The sequence below is a fragment of the Zea mays genome, unplaced genomic scaffold (assembly GCF_902167145.1).
Source record: "Zea mays cultivar B73 unplaced genomic scaffold, Zm-B73-REFERENCE-NAM-5.0 scaffold_445, whole genome shotgun sequence".
Lineage (NCBI taxonomy): Eukaryota > Viridiplantae > Streptophyta > Magnoliopsida > Poales > Poaceae > Zea > Zea mays.
Window position 1 is genome coordinate 4050 of NW_023367086.1, and position 10560 is coordinate 14609.

General features: G+C 44.8%; 1 pseudogene across 1 annotated transcript; it reads left to right on the top strand.

Moving 5' to 3' along the window:
* Window positions 1-2507: 2507 nt before the first annotated feature.
* Window positions 2508-6808, top strand: LOC118475427 (protein trichome birefringence-like 33; annotated as a pseudogene). The gene is made up of 4 exons (XR_004854921.1): window positions 2508-2891; window positions 2999-3223; window positions 5609-5980; window positions 6078-6808. The product of XR_004854921.1 is annotated as a protein trichome birefringence-like 33 (transcript).
* The last annotated feature ends 3752 nt before the right edge of the window (window positions 6809-10560 follow it).

Sequence of the window (10560 nt, forward strand, 5' to 3'; positions counted from 1 at the left end):
GTGTTTCATCGGCAAAAATTCTTCTTGCAACGAATTGAATGGTCCAGATTTGGTAGCATGCTGTCCAGGAGGTCCTCAAGTACCCTTTTTCATAACGAACGTACGCTGATATATGAAGATATCCGTGTACCGTATATTCCAACGGAATTTACATCTTGCGTTATCTAATCTGATATATTTAAAAATAGACTTCGTACTATGATCAGATAGACACTATTGTAATTTATACGTGTTAGACTTTATAGGAACTTTGCTCATAACGCGCTAGGCACTAGAATGAAACAAGTAGAAAAATATACGTTTTAGGACTAGTTTGGAAACTTAAATCCCCTTCGGGATTAAAGGAGATTGGAGAGAAAATTAGTTTATTTTACCTCAATTTTTCAATCCTGAAAGGGATTTATGGTTCCTAAAGTAGTCCTAAGGTTTGGAAGATAAAATCGCCATATGTGGGAGCGTAGTTACGCAGATCAGATGCCTGCAGTTGTTGGGACGAGAAGGTACAACGAACATTGTTTCGTGGATAAGGTCATAAGGACACAAGGAGTCTGGCTTGGTTCTCAGACCAAGTCCAAATGAAAACAACATAACAATACGAGGATGTGTGTCATAAGTTAGTGTCATAGATGTGACAATAAACCAATAAGAACTCTACTGTCTAAGTCTAATTCACTTCATATATGTATTAACCGTTGTTAGTAAAATTGGCTACAGCTCTTACATCACCTTCACCATGTCCACTTTTCTACTTCCTCTAAAATAATATTATTTTGCAAATTTTACGACACACTCGTTGTCACAAAAAAGAGGTACATGTTAATGATATATACAAAGGAACATATCTGGTGCACATGAACTTTTTGTGTGTATATTAAATCGTGCCCATCCATCTCAAATCCAATGGTCTCCCACACCTACCTTTTCATACACAAAACATGGTACAAGTGATGGAGGATAATAGTGGAGGGTGTTTTTTTTAAAAAAAAAATACAGAGACAGCAAGGAACGTTAGATTTGTGATGGACGATTGTTATGTATACCAAGGGTAAGTCATGTGCACATTAATAAAACAAGACTCTGACAGGTGGATCGGAATTTTAAAGATACCACATCTTTATAATCATCTATCGCCTCCTCTTGATGTGATTACCTAATTTTTGTTGGACGCGATGGAACGAAGGAGCTTCAGGTGTGTCGGCAGATTTGAGCAATATAGGGCAGATTACACAAAAATGCTTACGTCTAGATGTGGGGCCTAGTGACACTTTGTCTTAACATTGGAGGGATTTGAACAAACAACATCACACTCTTATGACCTGTTTGTTTTAATATCAATCCATAGGATCGAAACTATAATCAGTTTAGGGGATGCAGACGCGTCCCCTTACAAATACAAAACTAGTTATAATTGACAAATTTCACCTTATATACACCCCATCACAAATTGTCTATGCATCCATAATGCAATTGCACCCTCTCAAGTTCACACTAGCTTCGTCACTTCACATGGAATGTGGATTGGACAAAATTAAGTGATTTAAATTTCTAACAAGTTAAAATTCTTTCTAAATTTTCTTAATCCCACCCGGTCCACATGGAAAAAGAATAACCGAACAAGGCCTTATATGGTAGGGATAGTATCAGGTGACAAAGAAATTAAACCTAGCTAAAAAATTACGTGGAACTGCACATGGAAACCTTTTCACAAGTCAAACCTATTTTGCGTGCTGTTTGCGCAAGTTTGGTCCTAATTAAACCATGGCCTTTTCGTAGGGGTTCGTATCGTCTGCCGTTGCTCCGTGTATGGCAAACTGCTGAACTGCCGAGACACCCTTCCTTCGTTTGTCTTCTTCATCCTATTTCTTTCTCACGACGATTTGGCCTGCTGTACCGAAGCACTTGTTTTCAGTCTACTGGATGGAAGGATCAGACACAATGGAAACATGTTTGCTTTAGACAAATCTTTATTCCTTTGTTCCTCAACCGTGTTTTTTAACCCATCACAAATTATTGAATGCTGAACTGATTTGTATTAGGCGATCAGGCTACACTAATGTTCTCTAATGAAAAGGGTGTTGCCAATACGGATCATCTTAACAGACAACACATCGAAGAAGATATGGCTGAACAGGTGGGTCGTTTAACTCATGAAACAGAGGCTTCAAATGAGTAAGTAATAATGCAAATCAGATTTATCTTTCCTCGATGAGCGCATTTTAATTGGTCGCCGTCCTCCCAAGAGTTCATCCAACTGGAGCGCACGAATTTCCGCGCGATTGAGTTCATCCAGATAACGGCCGCGCGGCAATCCGCTGGAATTCTTCCGTCGGTCCAGTCCTCCTAACCCAACCGCAAGAAGCAGCGGCCCCCGCCCACTCCTCACCTCACCTAACCCGCCCGGTGGTAAAGGCAAGATCTCACCGGCCGCGCGGTACCAGCCGCCGCCCAGATTTCGCCAATAAAATGCTCAGCTCCACTGACGAAAGCTTGCCGGTATCGTCCTGCCCACGCGACGCGAGAGCGGGAGCGGTGGGTCGAGTGACGAGCTGGACCCCGCCGCTAGTCCCCTACCCCTGCCTGCTCCCCCCCGCCTGCCCCGTGTTTATATCTGCCGCGCCGCACAGGGAGAGAGTCGAGTCCAGCTCGGCAGGTCAGTCAGTAGTGGATAGCTCCGCTCGCGGTCGCGGGCGGCTCGAGTCGCACCCCAGATCCCAATGCGCCCCGCCGCGCCGCACTAGGCCGCGGAACGGAAGCTAGGTGCGTCACACGCCGGGGCCGGTCGCGGTCACCGGACCGGACGCACAGGGGCGCCGTACGTGCAGTCATCGGCCATGAAGGTCCTCGTCCTCGCCGTGCTGGCGCTCGTCGCCGCCGCCTCCGCCGCTGGTCAGGTACGTCCTCCTGGCTGTGGCTGGGCTCTGTTCTGCTCTGACGGGGCGCCGCGCCATGCCCTGCGCGTGTTCGACTGTTGGTGACCGTGCGTTGCGTCGCATTGCAGGGCGAGGAGGGGGGCGGGCCGCCGCTGCCGTTCGCGTTGGGCGCGGCGCCGGCGGGCTGCGACGTCGCGCAGGGCGAGTGGGTGCGCGACGACGACGCCCCGCCCATGGTACCAGGAATGGGAGTGCCCCTACATCCAGCCGCAGCTGACGTGCCAGGCGCACGGCCGCCCCGACAAGGCGTACCAGAGCTGGCGCTGGCAGCCGCGGGGCTGCTCGCTGCCCAGGTACGTACGTCTCGCTCTTGCTTTGCGTCGTGTGGGTAGCACCACTGGCAGTAGCATGGTGAACATTGCGTGCGCTGGTTGCAAAGAATCCAATGCCCCCCTGCTCACTTGTGACTTGTGTACGACGCCAATAATGCAGCTAACATCAATGGCAGTAAAATTAGCTTCTTAGCAAAGAACCGAGTAAAAAAAAGTGCTCCACCCACCAGCGCTCGGGACACGTCGTGCCTGGCTGACCACCACCAGCACTGGAAACCATGTTGGGATCTAGCATGCGACGACGCAGGCCGGACCGGCGAGACCACTCACCTACGACTCGGTTCACTCCAGTAATCCAGTCCCTAGCCACTGTCAACTTGAATGTTTGAATAATGATTATAGTTATCAAATATAGTCTAATTATAAAACTAATTACATAAATAAAAATTAAAAGGAAAAAAATAAATTTGTTAAATATAATTAAATTATATTTAATATTTAAATATTTGATATGATACAGACTAAAATTTAGTTAGAGTAACCAAACACTTTCTCATTCTCTCGGTACGCTAGATGCCGGGACTTGTGAGTGTCTAGAGCAGGGGCAGGGCAGCCCAAAACGTCTCGCCAAGAACCAGTCTCGCCGTGGTCAGTCAATCAGTACATGATTTGTTCACACACAACGTTTACACCATTATATAAAGACTTCTTTGTTTCAATATATTTTCCTGAAAATAGTATGCATAAAAGAAATATATTTGCAATTTTTAAAGATATGATCGTTATGATATCTCCAAATTGCCCAAATAAAACGGCTAGCCCAATCATAACATATAGAGTTATGGGGGGTAACCTTGTCTAATAACATTAGTATCCTTTGCATATATTGTAGAACCAACAATCTATCGTATACATGGTGATAATCCTGGCCCTTCCTGGTGGATGGTTATATCCTAGCCCACGCTTAATAAAATAATTAATAGAGTACTCATACAAATAAGGTGTATCTTCTTTTTCGAAAGTCTGTCTCGAAAAAACCTATAGGTTAAACCGTGCTTGGTCTAGAGCAATTTTAGAATGGGTGACCGATTGACAAGTTTTTTCGGGTGCGCATGAGTGAGGATAAAGTGATCACAAAAGACTCATGTTGGTTTATGAGATGGTCTATGATCATAGAGAGCCGTCGGGAGTAAGTACCGTCGGTCCGGGAGTGGACGGGGTGTTACATGTTCTAGGAAGACGCCTTTAGGACCAGTTTGTTTTGCTCTCAATCCATATGGATTTGGTGGGGATTAAATGGATCTAAATAACAAATAAATTAAAATATTTCATATTTTTCCCAATCCCATCCAATCCGATTAAGATAGAAATAATCGAAGAAGGCCTTAGGATGTGTGGTTCACTTTTCTGTATTAGATTTGCTGTAAAAAAATCTAGAATCTGAACCAAACATATACAATAGCATAATGGATTCTTATAAATCTACATATTCCTTTAGTTCAATTTAGAATCACCTTTTACCTTATGTTTTCTATAATCTAATCACCCATGTTAACAAGCTATTATAATCTTAAAAAAATTATAGTTGATAATTGTTTCAATAGGACATATTTTAGCTTTTTATAATCGCCAGCTCGCAGCAGCTCTCTCACCTCCCAACTAAAATCAAATTTTTAGATATCTACACTTAACCAAATAAATCCTTAATTATCTATCGTCTTTTGCTCCTTTAGTCAAGAGGCGCAAACATATCTGCAAACGATTATAAACAAAACAGGTGATATCGGGTCACATTGATGTAGAATTTTTCTTTTTGCTCGGAAGTAGTGTCTATTATTATCATTAACTTTAATACCAACACTACCCTCAATCCAATCGCACCATTTTGGTGCTGGCCTGCTGGGATTGCATGATGGGCGACAGCAGCCATCACACTGACCAGGTTCTGAACCCGTTTGACTTGAGTCGAGTCCTGAATAAATGGGGTTAATAATTATTATATAATGTTCATGCATACAAACTTATTACAACTCCATAAACTCTTATAAAAAGTTTGTTTGTAATCACATAAAAAATTTAAGTAGCCTCAATTCTGACATTTAACATTTAATCGCCATTTGTGGCTTATGAAGATCTTTATAACCACCATTTCCAAGGATGGGCAGACATTGAGGATTTCTTAGTGTTGTGTGATTCCCTCCTTTTACAGCAGCCTCTAAAACTGAGCAAATGTGATCCTCTGAAAATAAACTACGTACTGGTTTATAATTAAAAACGACTTCATTGCGACAGTGCCATATGGACCAAACATTGCTGCTACTCCAATCAAAAGTTTCTTTTTCGAATAAAATTGTTAACTGTCATAATCATGGCATAACTGTTTGAATCGTGGAATTAATCAAGCAGCTTCAACGCGACGCTGATGCTGGAGATGCTGCGGGGGAAGCGGATGCTGTTCGTGGGTGACTCGCTGAACCGGGGGCAGTACGTGTCCCTCCTCTGCCTCCTGCACCGGGCCATCCCCGACGGCGCCAAGTCGTTCGAGACGGTGGACTCGCTGAGCGTCTTCCGGGCGAAGAACTACGACGCCACCATCGAGTTCTACTGGGCGCCGATGCTGGCCGAGTCCAACTCCGACGACGCCGTGGTGCACTCCGCCGACGACCGCCTCATCCGCGGCGCGCCCATGGACAGGCACTACAGCTTCTGGAAGGGCGCCGACGTCCTCGTCTTCAACTCCTACCTCTGGTGGGTCGCCGGGGACAAAATCCAGATCCTGTGAGTACAGACTGCATGAATCCATTTGTTTATGTGACGAGATGAGATCAAGTGATGAGAGCCGGAGCTGGGTCTGGACGGCCGATGAGCCGCGCAGGAGGGGCGCCGACAACGACCCGAGCAAGGACATCGTGGAGATGAAGTCGGAGGAGGCCTACCGGCTGGTGCTGCACCAGGTGGTCCGGTGGCTGGAGCGCAACGTGGACCCCGGCAAGTCACGGGTGTTCTTCGTCACCGCTTCGCCGACGCACACGGACGGCAGAGCGTGGGGCGACGACGACGCGGAGGGCAGCAGCAACTGCTACAACCAGACGTCGCCGATCAGCGCCGCCTCGTCCTACCGTGGCGGCACGAGCCGGGAGATGCTGCGCGCAACGGAGGAGGTGCTGGCCACGTCGCGGGTGCCCGTCGGGCTGGTCAACATCACGCGGCTGTCCGAGTACCGCCGGGACGCGCACACGCAGACCTACAAGAAGCAGTGGGTGGAGCCGACGGCCGAGCAGCGCGCCGACCCCAGGAGCTACGCCGACTGCACGCACTGGTGCCTCCCCGGCGTGCCGGACACGTGGAACGAGCTGCTCTACTGGAAGCTCTTCTTCCCCAGCAACGATCAGGTCCTCTGATGGTGAATTGGTGCCTGCATACATACGCCTGGAAACCAACTGCTAGGGGCTAGCCCAAAGAAAATGTGTCTAGATGAACAAAGACATGGGGTTCAAATGTTTTGTTTTGATTTCGGATATGGACGCTGTCGATGCTCTTGTTCTCTGTGGAATTCTTCTTACCAACTGTGCCTCCCATATATACATCACTACTGATACTAGAATCTATGCTGATATTTTCTTTCGTTAAAAAAAGCGACAGTGAAGCGTAGAAGCACCTACAAGAGTTTTCAAAATTTTGTTCAAGCCATTAAGTTTTTTGAATCGTCAGAAAGTATCATAGAAAAAAATCAACATCCTTTTTAAAAACACTCTTGAAATATGATCAGTCCCGCTCACCACCCCACTCATCCTAGCCACTCGTTGGCAGATGCCTATGACCACGCCACGCCGCCTTAGCCATCTCTAGCAACTATCTTACAACTATTTTAAACTTCACTTTCTAAATAGTGTCATTTGGCATTCCCTATTTTAACCTATCCACTGAAGAGAGCATTACATGGTGTCCACAATGGTTTTCCCTCCGTGCTCCTCATCCCCAAGTTTGTCTATAAGATGGGTCGCACGTCGGAGCACCGTCATTGAGCAGCTCGTCTCGTCGGTGCGCGTCATCTATCCATTCGTGGTGGAGAGAGTGAGGCGTAGATGAGCGGTGTATCGAACATATGACAGGGAACCAACATATCGAACCACAACATATGTAATACCTTATTACATCCTCTTGTAATTCAACCATTAATGAACACAAAAGTGATTTTTTTGCAAGCTCATAACTTAATTGAGCATTACGACCTACTAGCACTCCTTTTTCTCTTGACCTACTAGCTCTCCCTTTACTCTTGGGGCGATAATCATAGCTTATTTGGTCATAATCCACCTTTATTATATCTGCCTTAAGATATTGAAAACCTCTATATAGGCGACTCCTACCTTTTAAATGGTATTCTGCTCCCCGTTTCTATATAACAAGAGAGGGGAGATGTTACATCAGTTTGACCTTATTAGGTTCAATTAACTAGGACCCAACAATCTCGACCTTATTCTATTCGTGAAGTTGTACCCACGCAGCACGCCGTACCTTCGGCCATGGCATAATGACATGAATGTTCTTCTTTAGTCAAAGGGGGACGTGTCGTTGGGTACAACGTAGTTGATAGCTGATGTAGTCTTTTATATTTGATAATACTTTATGGTACACTGGTATACGCACACATGGCTATAGAGTCGATACATGTACCGAGCAATGTTTTTTATTTGAAACAGGATCGTCACGTCACTTTCAACCAAATTAATAGATATCTTAAACATGATGAAAGATCGAAAATCCTGTTACCATCATGGGCTCTATTTCTCGGAACCATCAATTGCATGATCTTTTTTGCATAATCCAAAACACAGTAAATTTTACGTTGTGCCGGCATTACATGAGACATGAGAGTGAACGTCATGCCATACCTAATATCTTGACATGAAGAGCTACATTGCACAACCCGAATCTTGGGCCGTGATTGGCCCAGGGCACAAAATGGTCCATATACTAGTGCTTGCCTTGTCATCGTGAAACACAAAATGTGTCTGCTCTGCTGTGCATAATGTGTAGCCATTTGTTAGTTTTGCAAATGGCAGTAAACTAGGCACTCTCATATACATCCTCAAGAGTTAAGAGTTTCATTCTGCCTTTTATGAAGCATAATTTTGAACAAAAGCCACCTTGATAATTAAGACAAGTCGCCGAGGTGCTATCTTCGTAACAATAAAGAAATAACCCAACATCTTCTTTTTTGAACAGAACTAGTAGGTGTGCTACCTTTTTCATTCAGCAGAGCGCAAAATCTGAATATTAGCTAGGAAAAGAGAAGGCCAAAGAGTGAAAGACTGTAAAACCAAGTGAAAAGTGTTAAGTACCCTAGTTAGGGTTATGTGGGCAAATACCGACTTTGCCCCTGACGGGTCTCACATCTCTATATAAGGAACCTGTACACCCCCCTCATAATACAGAGAAGAGAAAGAGGCCAGAGGCCCAACCCTACATCGTGTCTCGTGTGTTTTCTCTGTCGTGCTTATGGGAAGGGAGACGGGTACTCTACAACTTCTTGTGCCTCTACTGCTGACGGGAGGGAAGGGAGCGGATTTGGTGATCCGTGGTAACGTACACGCTCTACCTCGACGTTGCTGCGGACCTGATCTGCATCGACTCTCCATCACGCCGGCAGGTCCCCGGCCTAGCCGAACTGTCCTACGCGACAGGCTTCAATTCCTCTGTTCAACCGAGCGCGGTATGTTTACTATGCTTGATCTGTACCCATGCGCCACGATCTTGCCTCGGCGTCGTGGTGATGCGCTCGTGCCAGTATCTGTGAATTGGAAGAAAGACGCGCGCACGGGAGAGAAACACGCTGGCCAAAGCGATGTGCACATGCATGTGGCTAGCCAGAGAATGGCGACCAGGTGGGTCCGTCTATGCCGCTGGTTTCTAGCGCCACGATCCGCAAATGGTGTGGGCACCTCCTTGACCGAGTTGTTCGCTTGCACTTTCATTTCTATGCTATCTAGTCTGCATGCGCATGTAGTGCCGCTAAAAGAAAGGAGCACGATGAGGGCACTCCACTGCATGCATGCATGCGGTTAAGAAAAAGTCACGCCTTTAGCATTGCATGCAAGTGGCGGCTAAACATGTTTCTTTATCTCTATTATTTATTCTTTGGCACGAATAATTAAGTAGAAAAAACAAACAAAAAAGAGATTTTTACTGATTGACCGTATTATGTAGAATTAATTTCTACATTAATTCATGTTATAATTGTTGCACTTAAATAATTTTTTTGATGAATTTATTCATTAGTTTGTGCGCACGTTTTAAAATGTAGGCATGTTATGTATATTTATTTTATTCTATTCTTCTGTCGAAAATAATGAATAGAATAATGCATGCCTAAACATAGAAAAATGCCTTCTTGCACATGATAAGCTTATTATCTTTCTGCTCTATTCTCGTGTTGGATATACAGTAGAAAGTCATTAAAATGCATGTTAAGGCTACATTGTTACTGTCTGTACATACTTATATCGCTCTAAATATTTATATTATGTTGAGCTTTTAGGCTCACGTCGAGCGATTAAATTGTATAGTGGGTATTCGGACACGTCGATCAGACTACGTTATTAATCGGTTGAGTTAAGGCATTGGCTGAGCATTGGCTGCGCTCCTGGCAACATGATGCAATATTTGTGTCGTACGAACTTGGCTGCGTCATGTGATTGCTATGTCGCACTCTAGTTTTGTCGGACCGCTCCGGTTGAGTCGGACCGCCATCACCGAGTCACATATTTTTCGCATGCCCTGTAGGCACTGTCCGTCTGTCGTGATCATCGAGCCACAATTGCGCCTGTTGCGCATGTTGCATGGACTTATCTTGTACCCCGATTACCGAGCCATAATTGTGTCTGTTGCGCTTATTATAAAGGCTTGTTGTGTTGTCATAGCCCTGATGGCCGCACATGTGTTGACACCAGACGCTAGAGCTTGTACTCATATGGATTGTGGTGGGTTGTTCAAGCCCCTAAAGTCACATTATGCGCAACCTTCATAAACAATTTTGTTTGGCTCTATATTTTATTTAACTGTGTTGTGTGGCGTTATATATTTATATATCGCCAAGTGGCCATAACAACTATATCAAGCTATATAGTGCTTGAAAATCTGGGAAATAAATTGAAATATCTATAAAACACAGATAAGTTAATTCTTCGCTCTATCCTCGTGCATAAAGTTTTACTCGAAGTAACCCGAAGGTATATAATATAATGCATGAAAGCCTTTTCGGCATAAAAGACATCACAAATTGGGATTATATTAATAAGCAAAAAGACCTTACCAAATAATTTAAGATCAGAAATCTCAGTCATACATTGCTTAAC